Source organism: Macrosteles quadrilineatus, unplaced genomic scaffold (assembly GCF_028750875.1).
Source record: "Macrosteles quadrilineatus isolate MER2022 unplaced genomic scaffold, UCM_ALF_1.0 Scaffold_5__1_contigs__length_97177068, whole genome shotgun sequence".
Taxonomy (NCBI): Eukaryota; Metazoa; Arthropoda; class Insecta; order Hemiptera; family Cicadellidae; genus Macrosteles; species Macrosteles quadrilineatus.
The window spans coordinates 94,758,333-94,781,118 of record NW_026542598.1 but is presented as its reverse complement, the minus strand read 5'-3'; the positions used below and the strand labels follow the sequence as shown (position 1 = coordinate 94,781,118).

The following is a 22,786-nucleotide window of genomic DNA, read 5'->3' as shown; positions in this document are numbered from 1 at the left end:
CACACACCCCTTTCTACCTGTCCCGTGCACCCCTCCGCTGACCGTTTCCGGAAAAAAATAGTCCGGGACACTGGTCAGTACTCCAATTTCTCCCCTTCGCTATAATGTGGAGCAGGTAGCGGCGCTTCACTATGTATCAACACAACAATGGTCAGGGAAGCGATCCCATTGGTCGGCTCAGGGTGACGTCAGTCTATTTCAGGGATAAATGGATTATGTCCACGGGTAGTTGGCGGTTATTTAGGTCCGTGAGAACGGGGATGGGTAAATGTGTATGTTTGGGGAGTTTAAACTTGCGTTTCAAAAAATGAACGGCTGGTGAAGGCAATGTTGCATAAATGGTTAGCCTATGTTATAGCATAGAAAAAACAGACTCAGTAGATTTCTCATCCTTATGGAACAGCTGAAGCTAATTTTATTGTTAGTTCTGTGCGGTGCACTGTAGAGGTCGTGTTTTGTTCAAATTTGTTTCTTATTATTTTAGTAATTTAAAACCTCTTTTAACAAAATAACACAAACTAATGATAAACAATAATTTGTCCCCTAGTTATATAACCATACAGTAAAGCCCAAATCATGAAATCAACAATAAAATAATAGAAACAAAATTTTGAAGACACCAGCCATCTGTCACAAACCATGGACATAAACTAGACACGAAAACGAGCTTCAAAATTTACAATGTGGTGAGAAGTCTACTTGTGTTAGTTAGTCTATGGTTATATGCTGTTAGAATATTTAAAATATTAGTAGTACATGTACAAAATAATAAAGTGTCTCTAAACCTAATAAATATAACATGATGCTGTACCTAAATTAAATAGTGTTGGAAGAGGTATTTTTTTATTGTATTCCCTTATTACAGTTGTAGTACCCACAAGTAAAACTTACTGTTAGATATTGTTCATTTTTTAAATAGATTAGTGCCCTAAAACAATGTGTTGAGAGGTTGGGATGTAAGGACCATGAAGACCTAAGTTCGCCTCAATAAAGAAGCATTTTCATTAATTCATAAAACATGTTGTTTTGTGGTGTTTACCACAATACAATGGATTTTATTTAGTAGAATTTATTTATTTTAATTTAGAAAATTTAAAAGATGTGTAATGATTTTAAAACTAACTAACAAATCTCGCAATTTAAATTTATTAATACGTCAAAAAGTTGTTAACATTGGTTTGTCGTGTTTTGTAGTCAATCCTGATTTGTGGAGCAACATTTGTAATAAAAAATAATAAAAATATGTATTAAATATAATTAGTTTTGACCGTCGAAGTAAATGATGGTTTTGAAATTCTATCATATAATATTATTGATTAATTTGTTGAAATGGTACGAAGAAATTCAATATTGTTCAATTTAAAAAATACAATATTTTGAAAATCAGGCTTTTGAAAGAAGCATTCATTTCACACTAGTGTACCTGTTGCTCGAATTCGAGCAATTGCGAAACATTACAGGTGACTCAAAGATTATGAAAATACTCACGATCTACACAACAGTTAGATATAATCAAAATCTTTTGTAAATATCTTATCTTTTTTCAAAAAGCTGATCTTGTTTTTTTATTGTTTTTAGTGTAAAAAAAACATTATTTCTATTTCTTCTACTTGGTTCTGTTCTATGACTTTTTCTATGTTTCCATTGTTTGCAAATCGGTATTTCAATGATTGCTCAAGAAATGTAGCACAGTGTTAATTCAGTTTTATTTTTAGCCTATATCAAATTGTCCAGGATTTCTCGCTCTTTTCCATTGTAATAATTACATTAACCCAAGTTTTGTCTACATATGCAATATGCCAAAGAATATCACCTACGCACAATCTCCAAGAAGTGGTAAAAAAGGCAGAAACCAACCCATACAATAGATATAAGTTAACTCCATAAGAAATAATTTTAAAAGTTACTGTGATATTAGGATTTTCCACTGATTTGGTAATAGAACATTATGCAAAACATGACACGATGCAGAAGGAAATAAATTTTAAAATCAGAAAAACCCATTGCAAATACTGTACTTCATTTTGACAAATTCAATAAATCACAATTTAAATATAACAGCTGGTTCATTAAAAGTAGTGTAAAATTATCCATATGCTGGAAATGTAAACAAAATTGCAGTGAACTTTAAAGGGCTCTGGGGCAGAGCCCCAAGGAGATTTACCTCGTTTCTCTTTTGAGGGCTCACCTACAGACCAATACCTTTCTTTAGACACCCCTACCAAGTTTCTACGTCCAGCCGTTCTCTCAAATTAGCTGTGACAAAAACCTCGTTTTCCTCCATAAGAATAACATGGGATGGGAATTTAAAGGCCACTGGGGCAGAGCCCCGAGGGAATTCTCCATGTTTCTCTTTTGATGGCTCATCTACAGACCAGGACCTTTCTTTAGACACCTCTACCGAGTTTCTACGCCCAGCCGTTCTCTCAAAATAGCTGTGACAAAGAAAAACAGTTTCAAATTAATATATAGATGTCACATTAGTCCCTTAACTGTCAAAGTATCAGCTGACGACGGTCTACTACAAGAGAGACTCATTGTTGAGCTGAACTTGTGTCAGCCAATGGGAGGCCAGAACGCCACCCATGAGCCAATCACAACGCGCGCTGATCGCGGTCGTTTTAAACCCTGTTTCATCAACACCTCACAAAATAAAATCACGTTGCTTTAACTGTAACGAAAACTACCAACGGTCCTAACGTCCTTTCTAACCTGTATTTCTAGAACTTTCTAGATTTTTACCCGGTAGAGAACTGTGAAGAATTTTACTGGCATCGCAGTGTTTAATTTGTTGTTAAAAATATGTGTTTGTTATTATAGATATTTTTCAGCACTGAAACATAGCACTAATACACGAACGTTAATCACAGATTTCATGATTTTACTGAATCATATGATCAAAAATCTATTCCTCTCCTCAGATGAAATAATATCTTGAAAAATATCTTTTTGTTTGTTTTCAAAATAAAAAAATAAATAATAGTGCACAAAGAGAAGGTAAATTCATCGTGCATGTTTCAAAATTACAGTACTGTATTTTGTTGAATAATTACGAGTTCCAAGTTACAAGTTACAAGTGATAATGTTGAATTTATTCGTGTGGAATGCTCTGTTGCTATTGCACCACAGAAGTTGTATTCCTTACATTAATGTAAAATGTGTTTAGCGAACTTTCCATTGGGAATAAGTTATTATCGTCATATCATTGTAATCTCATGCTGCTGAGGTATTTTACTATAACAAGAGGTTTGTGGTTTGAAAAACAAGAGGTAAAACGATTCGAAGTCAAGTTATAAATAGTTATTAAATGTAATAAAATATAAGTAACAGTTTTAAAATAATTCAAATTATTTTCATAAGAATATGGACGCTTAACCTTTTAAAATCTTCTTTCCAAAGCTCGTTTGTCCTGATCTTTGCCGCGACAAACGTCGACCAATGAGAGGCCAGTATTCAGCCTGTTAGCCAATCACAGACCAGCACGATTGTTGTCATGTTCAACTATAAAATCCAAAGAGAAATCGGTTATGTCCGTTACAGAACAGGACCTGCTTTTAACAGTTACGATAAAATAAATAAATAACACGTAGACCTACTCTAAAAATGTTGAATATGTTAAATTGAAAACAGCTGATCTTTTGTAAATTAGATTTTACTTCGTCTCAGCTGTTTGGAACACAAACAAAACCAATTGGCTTTTTAAAACGGAAAATCTTTACCTGAGAATGTCTTATTAATAATTTTCATAAATAATATTGGTGCTTGAAAGCCTAATGGTTATTGATAACAACGAACATTTTAATGTGCACCAGTAGGCCACCCATCAATTTGGTCCTATTTGGTTTAATTTACATTGATATACATTGGTTGATATACATTGATTATCGTAATGAATAACCTATTGTTTCTGATGCCTCAGATGTGAATTGTATATTCGCTTTATACATGGATAAAATATGTCTATTTTCATGTCCGTGTTTGCGTTTTAAAAAGTAAACGTATACACAAGGTATACAAATAAGATATAGTTATACTAGCCACTGCAGTAACTACTGGTATGTTTCGTACCATAATATTACACAGGATACACGCACAATACAAAGTAGCAAAACAATGTATTATATCATTCTGCAAGTAATTTACACTTGAAATGTTTATTTACGTTATTCGATCAGCTGAAGCATGCGAGTTAAATTAATCAATACAAACAAATATACTTCTCAAATCCGAGTGTTTTGTTTTTACTTCATCTATGACGACAAACAAAGTTAGTCCATGCTTTCTGCGATAAAATAACCCCGGAGATGGAATCGGATTATTCACTTTAAAGAAGTCTAAACAAGAACAACTCAGAAGTAAGTACCGCATGGATTCTTTAGCTTTTATATTTCTTTATTTATGGCATAGCCTTCATTTTAACATACCTACCAACAATTCTATGTATATTTAAGATTTCCATTTTCAAACATCACCTCTCTTTTTTTCTTTACTACAGGTTTCAATGAATGGTGATTTTGTGTCGAATTTGTTACCGACAGGAAACGGTTTATATCAATTTTGATTCGGTTCTTTACCAAAGGACGTAAGAAGCTCTGTTGTATCGATTAGAGTTTTTTTTAAACTCATTTAGCCCTTTAGGTTCGTCCCTCATGAACCTATGCTTAAAAGAACTATTATCATGTTGATGAGAAACCTAAGCAGGGTCCAAGTTTGGTTGTAGCTCACTTGGGCACCTATACTATAATATACTATATACTATATACTATATCAAAGCGAAGTTGGCTGACTCCAGTCAAACTGTCATACTACGCAATAGACCGAAATCCTTTCAAACTGACTAAGAAGAAATATTCCTTAAAAGTTACCTTTGAAGTGACTCTAACGAAGGAAGGATTGCACTTGCGTGTGCCAGACCCTATTTTTACACATTCAGTTTTTGTGTCTTTGTCAAGGGCGCGCTTTTTCAAAGAACAATATGTCTGTGTAAGAACTAAAACAAAGCCATCAACACAAAAATTGTATATTGCAATGTGTAATATTTAAACATAGTGCTCAAAGAGGTCCTGAAAACATGCAAAAACATAAACAACTTAACATTACACTTTAAAAAGATTAACTATCTAAAATATAAACCTACAACTATTCCTGAAGTTTATACTTAAATCAACGATGTACTTAACACTCAGTATCTTGTGTATTTAAATAAATGGGATTTGAGAAGGATTCAGTATGAATGCTTCGCACGGGTCGGCTAGTCACAACTTATCAATTCTTGTATTTTAAGAAATTTCATGGAGACGAAATAAATTGTTGAAACAGATCAATCAATCGGGATTAGTTGTTGTCATTTTCTCTCTATTTTGTTTGAATACAGATTTAAGCAAATAATTGCAAATTTAAACTACCTGAAAGTACATTTCAGGTAGTTTCAGAGATGTCATTGCCAGGCATTGTATGATAGGCGACGCACGTAACAAATGTCCAAACGAAACACTCCTCCATTGTTAAAAAAAGCCTGTAGAATCGGTGGTTACTATACGTATGAGAAAAAATCCTTTAAATTTCATTCGTACCAAGTCCGATTTTGTTCTACAGTGTGTTTGGATCATATTTATCGCATTTCCTTATATGATTTTAATGCATGCAAATCTTTTTCTAATGTCTAATCAATTAATGAAACTACGAATTCAAATTCTTCCCTTCATAACAGAGGCATTTGATTTAGGGATGAAATAAAGTTTTGAGGGTAAAGAAAGAATCGTTAAATATCTAAGCATTTGTTTATGTAAGTTATTTATATCAATTCAATGGGTTTTCTCACTTCTTACTGACACAACTTAGTTTTCGTATTCAGTGTTTATTTTCAAATCTATTTACATCTTTCGTTCTTTAATACTTGGGTTCTGCATTTTTGGACATTGATTCGTCGATTGCGTCATCTATTCGTAATAATTTACTATAGCGACTGATATTTAGTTGATAAGGAATTTTACAGTGTTTCTTCGTTTTTAAAATGTAAATAGTTTGACATTTTGAAGTTTGTATCTTTATTTTTATGGGTCTGATTTATTTGTTTAGTTTTAGTGACTTTTGCCCTGTACATTTTTGTATTATTAAGGCAATAACACTATTCTGATTCTGATTCTGACATCATATGATGTGTAATCCCATGAGAAGGTATTTACCTAATCAATATATTTTCCGAAAAATAAAACTATTAATCAATAAAAAATGAATATTTACGTAGCCTATATTATTTTTTAATGGACATCTCAGTATGAACTGTTGATTAATCTTTTCCAGCATTAAATCTTATAAATTCAATTACGTTAACAGGACAAATATATCACAAATATAGATTGTGATTCAATAAACAAAATTAAGGATACTTTCAACAAGTAGGCCTAGTTATACGAAACTCTTTACGAAAACAAACTCAACAAAATAAATAGGAAAACATTGTGCCAAACATTCTTTTGATTTGCTATCTAGTTGCACTCTATCTGTCTGCAATATAGGTCTAGAATTTCCTTCACTACGACACCCAAGGGCCGTTCCCATGCCGCAGGTAGCGATCCAAAACCTTCATATGCAAATCTCTTTGTAACTAAGATACATGTCCCTTGTCGGCGCTTCCGGAAAAAATTGGGGCAACCCCGCCGGCCCCTGGTCACTGCTCTGATTTTGATTTCTCACAAACGGGGCTCAAATTTGGCCGACCCGGGTGTCCGATCAACGGCAAAACACCCAACGGACATTGGAGATGACCTGGGCAATCCTGGCTTTTGATTGGTCAACAGCTCGAACAGAGGTTTGTGATTGGCGGTACGTGGTCAATGCTCTGATTTTTATTTCTCACAAATAATGTGACTCAAGATAGGGTTTTAACGGATGCTCAACGGACATGGGAGATTATTCTGGAAAGAGGTGGCTTCTGATTGGTCAATAGATAGAATATAGGTATGTGATTGGTGGTACGTGGTCAATTGTATGATTTTTATTTGTCACAAATAATGTTTGGGACTCAAAATAAGGTTTTAACGGATGTTCAACGGACACATGAGACTGTTCTAGAAAGAGGTGGCTTCTGATTGGTTAAAATACAGAATAGAGGTCTGTGATTGGTGCACGGTGAATTTTGAAAAATCTATATAAAGGATAGGACAGTGGCCGTTAGTTTAGTCTTAGTTAGATTATTGGGCTTATACTTTCGTTGAGGGAAGTAGTACGTTTTATAAAGATGGCTCGATTAATCCATCAGTACAGAAGTAGTACAGTAAATCGGTGTAGAATAGGATTGTACAAAATTATTAGGCCTTGTGGGGTTTTAGGGATTTTGTTTTGTCGTATCATACGAATTGTGAGTTTCAGTGCTAGTAATATCATAGATAACTCAATTTAAATTTAAATTTCAGATCAAATTTTCATTTATTCATAGTAGCCTGCCCGAAAAATGTAATACGTTGTTGTTGTGCTTAACATTTTATTAATTAAAAACTCAAGTGTGACACAACAATCTTGATAGAATTTCTTTTTAGGGATTTCGACGTATTAGGGATTTTGTCGTATTAGGGAATCTTTATGAGGTACAAGCCCGAACATCTCTTCGTATGTATACATTTTGGGGATCGAATCTTACATTTCTGTTTCACGAAATTGTTTTATAAAACAGCAAAACACAATGCAGCAAACGCATAAAGGTCGACTCTTTTATATAGTTTTCACAACCATATAAACTATAGTATTTTTGCAATACAAAAGAATTGTAAATATTTCAGTGGTACTTAGTCACATTTCGAGTTGTGGATTTTTTATATCAGACTACAATTGAAACATAAAGTATTATATCTAAAGGGACAGTGTAAGTAAAGTATAGGTAGACGAATTACTAGTTTTGTCCAATGTTCCTTTAGTAATAATAATAATAATAATAATAATAAAAGGTCTTTATTAGCATTTATAAATTTGTTTAACCCTCCATCTCCCAACCAGTATCTACATGGTTATGTAACAAAACACCATAATTGGATAAAACCGTTACACCGTCAAGTTGCTCCGGTCGATTTATTTCCTTGTGATGATATCGCCACATTGGCTCGTCCTAGACACCTAGACCCTGGTCCGGTCAGACAGGATGTGCAATGTTCTAGTTTGTATCCCAGTTGACCCTTGCCCTAACCTCACCTGCGTTACTTCCCGTTCCGCTACACTAGCCCTTCATCCCCAGCCCTTCCTGTCCTACAACTGTATCAAAGGTCAGTGAAGAAGGGTGGGTCATTCCTAATGTATTTAAATGAGCTCAGGTAGCCTCGGTTTCCGGGGTGAAATTTGTAATTCATTGGGGTGGTTTTGGAAGCTTGTTTGGTCGGTTTTCAAAGATAGTTGCACTGTAATGTTTTTTACTATTATTGCAGTGTCTACGAAGGTATGAATTTGGGTTCCAAGGGAAATTGTAACAAAATGTTTATTAGGTTAGGTTGAACAGTTGATAGGTATCCAAAGGTTGGCACGATCAATCATTTTGTGAACTATAATTCCCGTTGTTAAATTATTTGGTAGTTTACTAACGTGCGACGCGCAATGTACTAATCTTTTCCTGAATCCAAGCAGTCTACGGTCATCATTTATCACAATCTCACAAATATATACTTTAAAATTTAAAAAATCAATAACGTTATTTGACAAGCATTTTCTGGATTCGCCAAGCAGATTTTGCAGAAAATTTAAATAATGCTATAAAGTTTGTGAAAAAATTACCTCGGTAATATTAACTACAATAAAAATTAATGCCAAGAATATATGGCACATTTGAGCATTCTTAACGAGTTGAAAATAGCTGTGACCGAGTCAATCTCAGCCAATTGCCAAATATACAAATTTAATTTTCTCTTATTATAATTATTTCCACGGTAGTTTTAACAATAATTATTGAATTCCCAAGCCACGCCAGACATTTCTTTGATTCCCTACATGTCTTGCCCTCCTCCCCCACCGAGAACAACTCCAAAACGTTAAACACTCTTTGACTCCTGGACAAATTACGGTAAACAACTCTAAACGCTACAGTAGCTACCTAGTTAACCCCATAATTTGTCTAGCCAATTAAAAACAAACAACAGCTGACTGGAGGTAAGAGGAGGGAGTGGAAGAGAGAGAGAGAGAGAGAGAGCGAAGTTTTCTGCAAGCAGACGATATAATGAGCAGTGTCGCCTGTTTGTGCATATTCATGAGTGGTTCAAAACAAAGACCCTGATGATGCTAAACTGTTCCCCGGGACAGAAAATTACGCGCCTTGTTACCCATGTTGGCGCCAAAATATCGACTCGGACTCGGCTACAGGTTATAGTTCAGACACAACATTTGTCTGTACCAGATAGGCTACAAACGTAAAGGAAACCCGGATTATGTAAGATAAAATAGCTCATGCTTCCACAGTTAGTATACCAAATTAAATGTTTTATTGTACGTATTGTATTTATTTACCTAAAATAGTAGGACCTTTTCCTACCGTTAGTGTTTTTTTTTTTTATATGCTACGTTTTAGGGTTAAGGAAACTCCTCCCCCTTTTCAAGTGACCCTATCCTAACTCTACTTTTAGCTGCTCAATTAACCTATCTAACCTAACTATTTTGTACACATTAATAAATAACCAGAGATCGCCCAGTGGTCGAAAACTCGAATAAATATTACGTAATGTACATTCTTCTGTATTTTCACCCCACGCTGTAAATAAAACATGTGATTGGAATTTATTCCATTTGTTTTGATTTTCTGTTAATATTTCGTTGTTATTTTGCCACCAGTATAGCAACCCAAAAGGCCCATGTATTTTTAATTTTTTAAATGTCTTTTTTGTACTTATTTTAGAGCCTATTTTAATTTAATTATGACTCTGCACATCTAGATATCGTTCTAACAGTATGGATAAATTTCCCTGCGATGCACACGAGCTGAGAAAATAGGGTTCAAGAAACATGCTCGTCTATTAATATATAGGATGTGATTAATATTGGCGGACAGTACATCGTGAAGAAATAATAGAAACAACTAATTTGTACTGTAAAAGTACAAGAAGAAAACATTTTTGGAGGTAAACTACAACATCGACCTTTTCATTAATTGTTTTTCGGAATGGTGCTGCTTGACCAAAGATATAGTTCATCACACAGGGAAAAGTGTTATTCAAACCTCTCTCGTTTTCTAAACTTGAGAGCTAAAAATGTAGTCACTCCAGGACTCCAGGCACTTATGACGAAACATTCTATTTCGATATACTGCAGTTATAAACACTGTTTACAGCTAATAATAGTAACAGGTGATCGTTTAACAATGTCAACACAAGCAGAAGCAGGAAATACCTTATTTTCATCACACGGGCCAGAAAAATCTTTTCGAATCGAGCTCATTTTCCATCCTCTGCTTCGCATTGGCCGTTAAACTTGTGTGTGTTGAAAAGAGTGATTTTATGCATTGTGATGAAATATATTATCAAATTACACATATCTACGTCCGAATGGTAGACAAAATCTATATTGTTAAAAAAGTAATTGATTTTTCGATGAATATTTTATTCATTTTCTCTCCATTTTTTGACCAACTGGTAAACTTAGTAGTATACTGTCCATCAAATAAATATCGAGGGATTACGATATTGTACAGACATCACTTGTAAGAGAATTAAACAAAGTAACAACAAACAATAACAAATAAGCTTGTGTCTTTAAACAGGTAGGATTTTAGGGTGTTTTTTCATAGTCTTCATTGTATTTTCACAGAAAATGAAAAAAATTCAGAAAAAATAAAGATGGTAAATGGAATAAACAACCGTTACGAAATGGATGACTATGAATGAGTGTATGCATAGACAGTTTAAAATTTTGTTTTTTCTGTAGAGCTGCAATATAAATTATACAGTTTTTTACATATATTTAAATTAAATACTGAACATTGCTATTCTATTCCCGTAGTACAATTGTATACCAGTATCAGATAATTACGCAAGTGGAAAGGATTTTGCGCTGAAGCCAACTAAGTTAGCCCTGGAGGGTTAGAAGATAATCCAAAATACCTGTAGTGGAGCAGACCAAGGTACATTGACCTTTTAGGGTTAAAATCTTAAATAGGCAGGCGAATGACGTGCGCGATTCTGAACTCAGTGAATGGTTATTTCGAATTTGGCATCTTTGTACTTTGACCCTCTGGTGTTGCAATGTCATTGTTACTGGGTACATTTTCTGAAACACACCTGTTCTCAGGTGTTTCTGTGATTCTAATAACTGAACTCAAGATTGCAAGTATGTAGATTTTGTTTGATATTTAAACATTTTGTTTGTTAGTATATTACCTTGAACATACGATTTTATAAAGTATCATAATGATTCAGCAAATTTATGAACTGCGAAAACTGAACTTGCGATCTAAAAGACATTTTTACATCAGTGTGTTTGAAGAATATTCTCTCTGAACAACTGATTTCAAAGTAATTCCAAAATAAAAATAAAACTTTTGCAAAACTTATGACAGCTAGCCTGACCATACTACTGAACCAAATTACACGCGGTTGGTACCAAATGTAAGATAATTTCCTGTAGATGTGCATAATCCCTTTATAAATTAAAATAGGGTAAAAAAAGCACAACAAATTTATTTAAAATCAACATGGACCTTTATGGGTCATGTTGTAATCAAATTGTAATGTTGGGGACGAAATGACAACAAAATATAAACAGAAAATCTAAACAAATGTAAGAAATTCCAATCACATGTTTTATTTACAATACTTTTGGTCGAGTTTTCGACCACGGTGCGAGCTCTCGTAAAACTCTATCATGGTTTATTTTTGTTTCCCAATGTACTTTACGTACGTAAATGAACACAGGTTACAATCAAAAATGAAAGATGGTGAGTTGTTGACTGAATCGAGACAAAACAGACAATTCAAAGATATGTATTTCTCGTAAACATACAGTATTGTATTTTGTTTCAATTTTTGTGTAAAGAATAGGTAGATCATGCAATCGTGTAAAAGAATGGTATATGGCTACACATTTGCTGATAGATCCACTAGGAAATACTCGCAGCTCAAACGTGAGTTAATCCTTTTTTAACCTTCACTTGTCAAAATTGCATGATTGTTGGAATATTTGACGATACAATGGAACAAATCATCTTCATCATGTAGACCACACACTCGACGTCTACGTATTCTCCTATCACCTTGGTCATTTACTGGTCACGTAAGTCGGCCACTTTGCCCTATCACAAGTGAGTCTCACAGTCGCACGTAGCTGACAGTTGTGATGTAAGTTATCACTGGTGATAACCATAACGTATGCGGACGGTAATTGGCGTGATAGCGTAGCTGTAGCCTTCCTGTTGGTGATAACAGAGCTGTCATAGGCTGGGAACAAGGCCTGTCAATGCTTTCTAATGTACAGTACAGGGATATGTACGTCAAAAGTTAGTATGGAAAGGATTAAATGTATCTAGAAGACCTATAATCGGTATTAGGATTTATAACGAACTTCAAGTGCCCGTCTAAGTAGGCTGATCGATGCATATGCGAACAAATATTTAGTAATGATAATCTTGCATGAACAACTTGTTAAATTACTCGATTATTGAAAAAAAAAACATTGAAATGGGGATGCATAACGAGAATAATGTGGCTCTTAAAATCTGCGTCAGATAGACACATCGGATCTGGGATTTATAAGAGGACATAGGATAAATGGATGGTGGGATGATGCATGTGTGCACACACATTGGGTATTGATAGTTTCACGATTATTTACTCATGCTTTTCAACGGAGTGAGAACGTTAAAAGAGAATATACGAATAACTAAATATAATATACATTAAATGTTTATATAAAGTGAAAAGGATCTCGCTTCACAGAACTACATCCGATGTTGTGATACATTTATGCGCTTCTAATCGGTAACGTACCAACTAATTCTTCATGAAAATCAGTAAGACAGCACTGAATGATTATATAATTATGTACTCCACGATTGGATAGGTAATTCCCTTTTTAAGCGACATATAAATTGTTTAGCTATAAGTTATTTTGTAAAGTCAATTATCGAAAAATTTCCTCTAATATTACCGATGTAGGGGGTTTCTTAGTACGTAAATTACGGGACAAAACATTCGTTTCGTTTGCTGGACGACGATCCTTCCTTTGGCCCCCTTTTGCACAATAACACACAACAAAGTGTTTTACTCATCGATATCACCCTCCAGCTTCGCAATTAAACACTAATATACGATCGAGTGTTTTGTGGATTATGAAAACGGTTGTTTTAAACTCTCACTATTTGAGCTTTCAATTTAAATACAGTACCTCCTATATACAGCAATACCCCTGCCACAGCAAACCTGCTGCCCCTGCGAATTTCCATTTGCCTGATCAGATTTTCACTGACATATTCCCTTAAACGTGTTAGACTTATTCCCAATTTCTGTAACATTAGGTTTAGTGAGTACTTAGGTTTGCTGTTACACTTCAAGGAATATCATAAACTGTTTATTGAAATAAATACACAAGTTTGGTATGAAATAAATACACGTTCATTATATAAAAATACATCCTAAAACGTACAAACTACAACAGTTTAGTTAACTCTATAAGAATTTGAATTTTCTCCGCAACCATTAGGTGTAAAACAAAGCTTCATTTAAGTAAATAATCTATTTATTAGCTCTATATATTATTTAGAAATCAACTGAAATTTTAAAGTTTCCCTCAATTAAACCTTGTTCCTATAGTTCGAGCATTCTGGTTCACGAACTCGATTGAATAAACGTAGGTTTTTTGGCATCTAGGGACATCAAAACTAAGAGTAAATCGGTCCCGGGTTTAGGTCATACCACGAGACCTATGGTAATAGTTTTTTCTAATGGAAGTTCCCTAGAAACCAATATCTGGTCCAAAAGGTATACTGTACCTATATTTTTTTGGCGATACTATCCAAGTAATCTTTTATGGTCCCGACGACTAATTGAATCAACTTTATCTATTCTAATACGTAGAGAATCTGTGGAAATTATAATACAGTACATGCAATATACACTGTACTCCACAAAGTCATCTGTACTCTGTAAATAAAGTCATCTGTTTTCACAGTATATGGTGAACAATTTGATGAAATAATTCAATTTGAACACACCTTATTCATTGAATACATAACGAAAACATTCATTGAGCACAATGCTTTTCAAAGATGCTAAATTTAACTTTTCCTGCTGAATACATTCTCTGAACTTTTTTATGTTCTCAATGAAACTATGAGATAATGCATATTGTTTAGCTACGAGCCATATGTAGTATTTCTTTCATCTGTACGATTGTTATCTCTGACGTCTTCTAAACATTTCGGAACTTTCTTGAACATATACTGTAATGTACCGAAGGTAAGTTACAAGTACGACCAAATAACATTGAATTAAATTCGAATTGAATGTAACTTTGTAAATCAACTCAGCGGCCAAAGCTCGGGCCTCCTCAAGGCATGGGTTCATGGGTACAAATCCTGACATTTACGAAAATCAGTTATTTAGCTTATGTGATCACGCCGGGACGCAATAGTTCGGATAAGCGTTGCATTTAATACATTTAAATATTAATTAGGCACTGTTACCTTTAATTTATACTAAAGGGGATGACATTCACAAAATTAAACTTATTAAAATTCAAAAAAATGTCTTAAATTGTTTTAAAGCGTATAGATGACATTTTATTTTGATATAAAACTGTAACGCTAAATGTTAAGATGCTTAAAAAGTAATATGAAGTTACTTACTTACCACTCAAAAAACATTCTTTTAACTCGGCATTAAATGTTTCAGGCTCCCTTTTCATATAAAACTGTGGTGTTAAATTTTTCGATGCTTACCGGTACATATGTAAAAGAATGTGTTTTACGTAGTGTACGGAATATACATAGTTCGTCGTGTATGAAGATATACAGTTCGTTGTGTATGAAGATTCATAGTTCGTTGTGTATGAAGATACATAGTTCGTTGTGTATGAAGATATACAGTTCGTTGTGTATGAAGATACATAGTTCGTTGTGTATGAAGATACATAGTTCGTTGTGTATGAAGATACATAGTTCGTTGTGTATGAAGATATACAGTTCGTTGTGTATGAAGATACATAGTTCGTTGTGTATGAAGATATACAGTTCGTTGTGTATGAAGATACATAGTTCGTTGTGTATGAAGATACATAGTTCGTTGTGTATGAAGATATACAGATCGTTGTGTATGAAGATACATAGTTCGTTGTGTATGCAGATACATAGTTCGTTGTGTATGAAGATACATAGTTCGTTGTGTATGAAGATACATAGTTCGTTGTATATGAAGATACATAGTTCGTTGTGTATGAAGATACATAGTTCGTTGTGTATGCAGATACATAGTTCGTTGTATATGAAGATATACAGTTCGTTGTGTATGAAGATACATAGTTCGTTGTATATGAAGATACATAGTTCGTTGTGTATGAAGATACATAGTTCGTTGTGTATGAAGATACATAGTTCGTTGTGTATGCAGATACATAGTTCGTTGTATATGAAGATACATAGTTCGTTGTGTATGAAGATACATAGTTCGTTGTGTATGCAGATACATAGTTCGTTGTGTATGAAGATATACAGTTCGTTGTGTATGCAGATACATAGTTCGTTGTGTATGAAGATACATAGTTCGTTGTGTATGCAGATACGTAGTTCGTCGTGTATGAAGATATACAGTTCGTTGTGTATCAAGATACATAGTTCGTTGTGTATGAAGATACATAATACGTCAAACTGATTATTGTAACTCTAAATCTAAAATTACGGTCAAAAAGTTATTGCCAAATTATGCAACATTCCCATAAAATGACAGAAAATAGTATTTCAAAAGACTTGTCAATTTCAACCAAGCATGATAAAGTGCATGTTAGATGTCAGGTGTCTGTCAGGTGTGTGTTAGGTGTGTGTTAGGTGTCTCTTTCTCTCTCGAACGTTTCAGAGGCTGAGGCAACTGTAGGGTCCATATTTCATAACATCAGTACACCTAGTTGCTGAAAACCCTGTTGAAAACAAGGAAACTGGAAAATTCCAACAATTTGCACACAAGTAATTATTGTCAAAAACGAAAAACGACAACTATGAAAATAATATTGGAAATCGAAATCTATTGGATAGAGGAAATAAATTGCTTTCAAACAGTATGAACAAAAACTCAAGGATTTATGTAAAAACCTTTCCAAAAACGACTTTGAAGATGCTTAATGTAACAGAAACTGCAAGAAACAAATTCCCACATCAATAAACATATATGCTAAATTAAAGCGCAAAAATCGAACAAATTTTACAAAAACGTTCCCAAGAAAGTCCCATGAAGTCCCAAGATACTGAATGTATCAGAAGCTGCTGGGGGAGAAGGGATAAGGATGAAAATACAAAAAGACGAGTGAGTAGCCGAGGACTGTACCCCCCTCCCTCCCCCACGAGCGCTCTCATTGGCTGATGCTAGGACGGGCGCGCGCACTGCCTCAGTCCATCTGAAGATTGCATCTCGCGACGACAGAGCATCTGTGTCCCTCCTGTCTGTAGTGTCGTGTAGTGTTGTGAACGTGTTGATAAACTGTAAAACTGTGTCGCTCTCCGACTATGGTAAGTGTTTACATTAGTGCATCCTATACAATAATATGTGTTAATTTGTGCGTTAGGTGATTTAATTATCATTGTTGTGGAGGTGTTGATTTGGTTGTTACCGGTAAGGTGGGGAAGTCACTATTATGTTTTACATGTATCTGTGGTTGATTGATGTTTTGAAATATAAATGGGTTAAGTTTATTGAAATACTCTACCTATTGTATTTATTACTTAATGGTACAATAAATCTCTTGAATCTCTCTCTCTTGAATCTCTACGACTTTGTTTGGTACAAATAATTACTAGGTAATTTTATTTTATGCAACATCCTGCGAAGATTGGAAAAATGTATTGGTAATTGTTGTTTTTATTAGAGAATCTAAACCAATCGTGGTTGTAATCTCCAACAATGTAACATCAAGTTTTAACTTTAAATCGAATGCAGCTAGCCTATATATCTTCTAACAACAGAAACCCTGTTAATGATAATGCCTTACATTTTGTGTTTTGCCTTCTGGATTGCTTAACAAATAAACATCAATAGGCGATGTCATCTTAATACATTTACGTTAATCAATTATTTATAGTAATTAGATCAACGTAGAACTTCAACATTTACACTAAAACATTATAATTCCTAATCACTGTCTATTTACGACAACGATTTAATTGAAGAATTCTCACTCGAAGATAAGTGCAATTAAACGCGTTTTGCCAACATTTTGTCACGGTTTCTTGGAACAGTGATCTGACAGCTCCAGAATGCGTCATCAGACTCGAGAGGAATTGCGCAGTCGGCGGAAACGCGAAATAACGCGATTGACAAAAATAGTTACAGGAAATCTGCAACGTATTTGACCTGTTTTAATAGTGTTGTAGCAAAATAAATTCACGAATGAAAAATCTGACGGTTAAAATTCACGAAAATGATTAGGTAATTATTAGCATAAGATTTGAGAACTAAAGAGTATACAGGTCACAACAAGATTATTTGATATTCCAACAATGCGAAGATACTTGGGCAGCCGCGGTGGATTGGAAAGCTGTGTTAAATCAATAATCCAGATAAGTTATCGCTCTATACTGTACCTGCTAACCGATATAGCGGGGTCTATAGTCTGTAGATCGTATCATGGATTAAACATTGCTGAGTAGAAGTGATCGCCTAAGAAGGTCGCCGGTTCAAACATGCGTAAAATTAGTTGGTTTTTGTATGGTTTGAGGCTGGGCAGCTGTCCTTGATTGGGCTTTTAATGAAACAGCTGATCTTCGTCGCTAACATCTGATTCGTGCAATAATCATTATTCAGCATCTTTGCATTACGCACACTAGTGGGTATGTCGGTGTATTAATCTCTATGAATTAATCTTGAAGATAATTCTTTTTTTTTAATATTAAGTCTACATTCTCCCACTCAAACGAAGCCATACATGAAATACGAATAAATAGTTTTTACATTTAAAAAAAATTTCATTGTAGTACCAAAGGACAATTAAAACAGGTAACAAAAACTCACGACCTCAACTCAATACAGTATTTGAATTGAGATTTGTTTTATTTGTATGGATGCGTATTTGTTGTACCTTAATTTCTCAAGTCAAACAGTTTTGACTGGTATGTGATTTGTGTTAGGGGTTTTCTATATGTATAATCCATTTTCATTTTAAATTATGTTAAATTTTTATTACTACACAAATGCACCACATACTGTTACCACGTGGTCATGTAATTCACATTGTTAATTGGTGATGGGGTTGTTGGAATAAATACATAAATTCACGTCATGTTTAACTTTAAAATGTTAAAACCAACTAGGTGGTCAAAGTTAAGCTGACATAATGTGTAGATTAGTGTCTACAGTTTCTTTAAATCATCATTTAAAGAAACACCGTGTAACTACCTATATTAGGAAATACATTTTTCAATCGCAAAACAGAAGAAAGTTTGTTTTTAGCTCCTCAGTAATCTTAGGAGACGATAGAGTCGCATTGAACGTCGCTATTGATTGTTGAGATGAGTGTTCATCTATCCAAACACCAGCTTCGTATCTTGTCCACGAACGGGGCTTCCCTATGACGTTCTAGTACATTACATGGAACAGGTTGAATTTGAAGTCAATCGAATATTTCTGCGAACTACAGAAGCTTACAGTGCGGTCGAGCAATTAATATTAATCTACCTGCTAACACTGTATTCTATAAAAATGTATTTCATACTTATAAATTTATTTTTTAAAGAAATATACAAATTTACAAAACTTATAGCTAGATTACCATTACAAATGCATTAGCCAAGTCGAATTTCCTAAAAATAACTATTAACAAACTTTTAACAATAAACAAACTCATACAATTTAGCTACAAAAGCCATTTATGACTCGTCTGCAGCTATTATTATAATTTTTGTCATTTCACACTCTTTTTTTTATATACAATCAGTCTTTTTTATTTATTTATTCATTCAGCCTTTTGTTATTCAATGAGTCTTAGTCAGATTTGAACAATTATTGATAAACAATGAAAAAAGTAACAGTAATAAACGTCTGGAGCAGTGAACAGCAATGATAAAATAAAATGAACACACAGTTATTTTTAATGTAGGTCTAGAAATAAATTCTTTAATTTCTTTATATTTAAAACTCTACAGTAACATATATTCCTCAGCTGTAGGCTACCGGTAAACTATTAAACAATAATGGAACTAAATATTCCCTTAGAATACGTATTTGATGTTCTACGTACAATAAAAAGCATTTGCCTTGAGTTGTAACTAAATGTATTTCATATTCATAATGATTTCATACTTGTCAAAAATGTTGAATTATTACCCACAACGCTACAACGTTTTAAAGTACCTAGACAAAATCACGTAATTTTTCAAAGTCCCTTGTAATATTATTTAGGTTACGGACCGTTTTAGTTCAGTTCTTAGAATTTAATTGTTAACGGACCAACGAGGTTCAAGGATTGGGAGAGAAGAAGTAAAATTGTATGCTTCGAACGTCAACTAATCAGCTGTTTAGACTAATTTAATTGTAAGTGTATGGTACAACGATTCGTTGCATCACTGTCAGTAGCAGTGAGAGGTTGTAAACGAAAACATAACCTCTCTTAAGTTATGAGTAGTGATTGTTAGTAAAGTAGTGTACGAAACTCGCGTAATTAGTTTTAACGACACTCGTAGAAGTTTTTAAGGCTCGTACCAACATTTATTCTCTGGAAATCAACTAAGTGAGTATTTTTAACAAACAAAATATTTTATGTTTAACTTGTGCGAGAATACATTACGTCATACTCTAGGACGAAACATCTGTTTGATTTGTAAAGGTTTGACTTAAGGTTGTCGTGTCATTGTACTAATGGCTCACTAACGTCATAGATGATAGCATCTAAACAGGGTTTGGTCCACTCTCCTCCTGGTTATCGCATTCTAGGCTTGAAGTTGACTCTAAATTATCAGTTTGTCTGTCACAATCGCTAGCGACGGGCTCATCTTAAATATTTAACCAACAGTCACTACAGTGTAAATTAACTGTAATGTTTGTATTTCATGTTATTGCGTCAATCGGAGTTCCCTACACACATTAGGTTTAGACATCAACAAAGTATAATCCCACAGCAAGTCCCTCATTTTCTGGTTTACATAAGTTTCTTTCGTGTACATTTAAATACTGTGTAAGTTACACTCACTTAATATAATCCAAAATATTTCATTATATTTTCCGGGAAATGTTTGACGTGACATTTTTACATGTTTATCAATATTTCAATCATACACTCTTTGCGCTTTACATTTTTACATGTACAAATATTTGTGTAAGTTTGACGATAATTTTAATAGGTTTGACGAAAAATAGATTTTGTGATCTTATTAATCTCGAGATCCCGGTATTAGGACTCCTAGTTACAGAATACAGGTATTTTACTTTATACTTTACTTTTTATACTTTATACTTTTCTTTGAAATGGCGACCATACAAATGTAGGTATTTTAAGCCAAGTATGAATGGAGATGAGTGTGGGATGAGTGTATATACTGTATATACTTCTGGAATATACCGTAGTTTACGACCGTGGGATGACATCATTCCGATGATGATGTCTCTACATAGAAGCTCTTAAATTGGAATTGGGGTATTCTGACTGTATAATTGCGTAAGAATTATATTCTTACATCATACCAACAGTGTATATTAAACCCCATTTTCGAATATCGTTTACGGAAACCACACTAGAGACTTAAATCTTTGCCGATACATTCGTGCTTTATGAATGAACCAACTTGTTTAACAACACGCGGTTTACAAAACAAGATACAGGGTGTACGAGAAATGCAGGAGATTACTATTTAAGCTGGTGAACTGGTTGTGACACTTCAACTTCCGGTGGATTTCACAACAACTTTTGCTACGATCAGCTGATTTCATTCATGTTTGCCACCTTAACAGTTGTTGGCTGACGCGATTGTACATGTACAAAAGTTATAGGTTATAGATGTGAATGTTCTTAGAACACGTTGATGTTTTTATTTTTGTTGAATCACAAAGCAAAGCATCTCAAACGCTATATTATTCGTATGAGGTTTTACACTGAGAACAAAGATGGTATATTAATGACTATTTCAGATGCTGTAACAAACGATCTGTGGACCATTTGCTGCATATCTACTATTGATAGTCACAGCTGATCGGAAAACGGTTTACGTGATTAAAAGTTATGGCTCTAGCCATACATACTTATTATTGTGAATAAAATCTCCAATTGGAAAACCTGATCAAGAATCCGTTGAAGGAGGTTCGTTACATAAAAAAAATCGCACTCCGAAATGTCTTGGGAAGTCCGCAACAATTCCTTGCACAAAAGATTTAGCGTCTCGACTTTTTGCACCCCAAGTTTGGCACATTTTTCGCTCGGTTTTCCTGGTCGACCCACCCTCTACCTGGTCTTGGCTCATATTGTCAGGGAAAGTCGTAACGGTCGGGCAGTAAACGCCCAAGGACATCCTTTGAAACTGAGGATGTGGAAAAAATTGGAAGCGATGCGCGGTTTTTGAATGAGACATCGGTTGTTGGAAACCCATCAAGCGTCGCGTGAGTCTGGTGACATTCTTGACAAGGTCGGCTATCAGTGGTCACCTTGAGTGTGGACCATGGTAGGAAACCAGGGAATGTCCAATGTACGGAGTACAGGTGTATAATAGAAACATCGGGGCTCTGGAGTGAATGAGGAGGTTATTGGGGCAAGAAAAAATAAATTAGATATCTGTTCTTATAAGTTCTTAAGCTATATCTTGCTGTCGCAGGTGTATCGTTTTGATAGACTATTGGTGAATAATTGCCACATTGGGATTTCGCGAGGAAATTGAAGTACTTAGTACAAGAAAAAATTACTGTAGTACTTTTAACTAAAGGAATTTGACATGGCATATGAAACGCAATTTATGTGACAAACATAACGTGACAATCGGTGATTGAAGCATTATTTTCTTAATAATATCGTCAGCCTTAAAATCTATAATATTAAAATATTTGCTATAACCCAATTACATCATTACTTGTTCTGTATTTGACATTCTAAACTCTGTAATTCGTTGTAGTGCGTCGAATATTATTTTAAGACCTCAATCTGTGTGCATCTTTTGACTATTCAATAGTCAATGACTTTTCGAAATTGATAAACTGTAATTAAGAAAATATTTGTTGAAAGTTCCGTGTGGTACTATTTTGAACGTTAAATACGACAAAAGTTCGCAGTTTAATTTTTTCACTAGGGGACTCAATAAAGGGAATCCACACTCATTTGGAATGGTTAAAGAGGGAAACTCCGAGGATCAGCTTATACAAATCCTCCAATTCCAAATTGGTTTAAACCTTTAATATTGAGATCTTTTTTGCAACATGTGTGCGTGATGTTACATTGATTCAAAATGCGTGTTAACAAAATAGTTGATTTGGAACAAAAAGATTTGATAAATGTACACTGGGAAATTTGACCACGTGACTCTTAATACAAATGTCCCTCTAGCCACGCCACTCATCTGCACACTTTTGAGTAATTTCTGCAATGCGCCCAAATTTAGTGTAATATCTTTGATTGTATCTGAGAGGTATCCACTCAAGCCCCACCAATC

At 34.3% G+C, this 22,786-nt stretch overlaps 1 protein-coding gene across 1 annotated transcript in view; it reads left to right on the top strand.

The window, feature by feature from the left end:
- The first annotated feature begins 16,565 nt into the window (after positions 1-16,565).
- The window catches only part of LOC128994212 (ras-responsive element-binding protein 1-like), a 45,306-nt gene continuing 39,085 nt past the window's right edge, over positions 16,566-22,786 (top strand). Inside the window, exon 1 of the mRNA XM_054418593.1 lies at positions 16,566-16,675. The gene's annotated coding sequence lies outside the window, so the exon portion shown is untranslated. The remainder of the gene's footprint in view (positions 16,676-22,786) is intronic.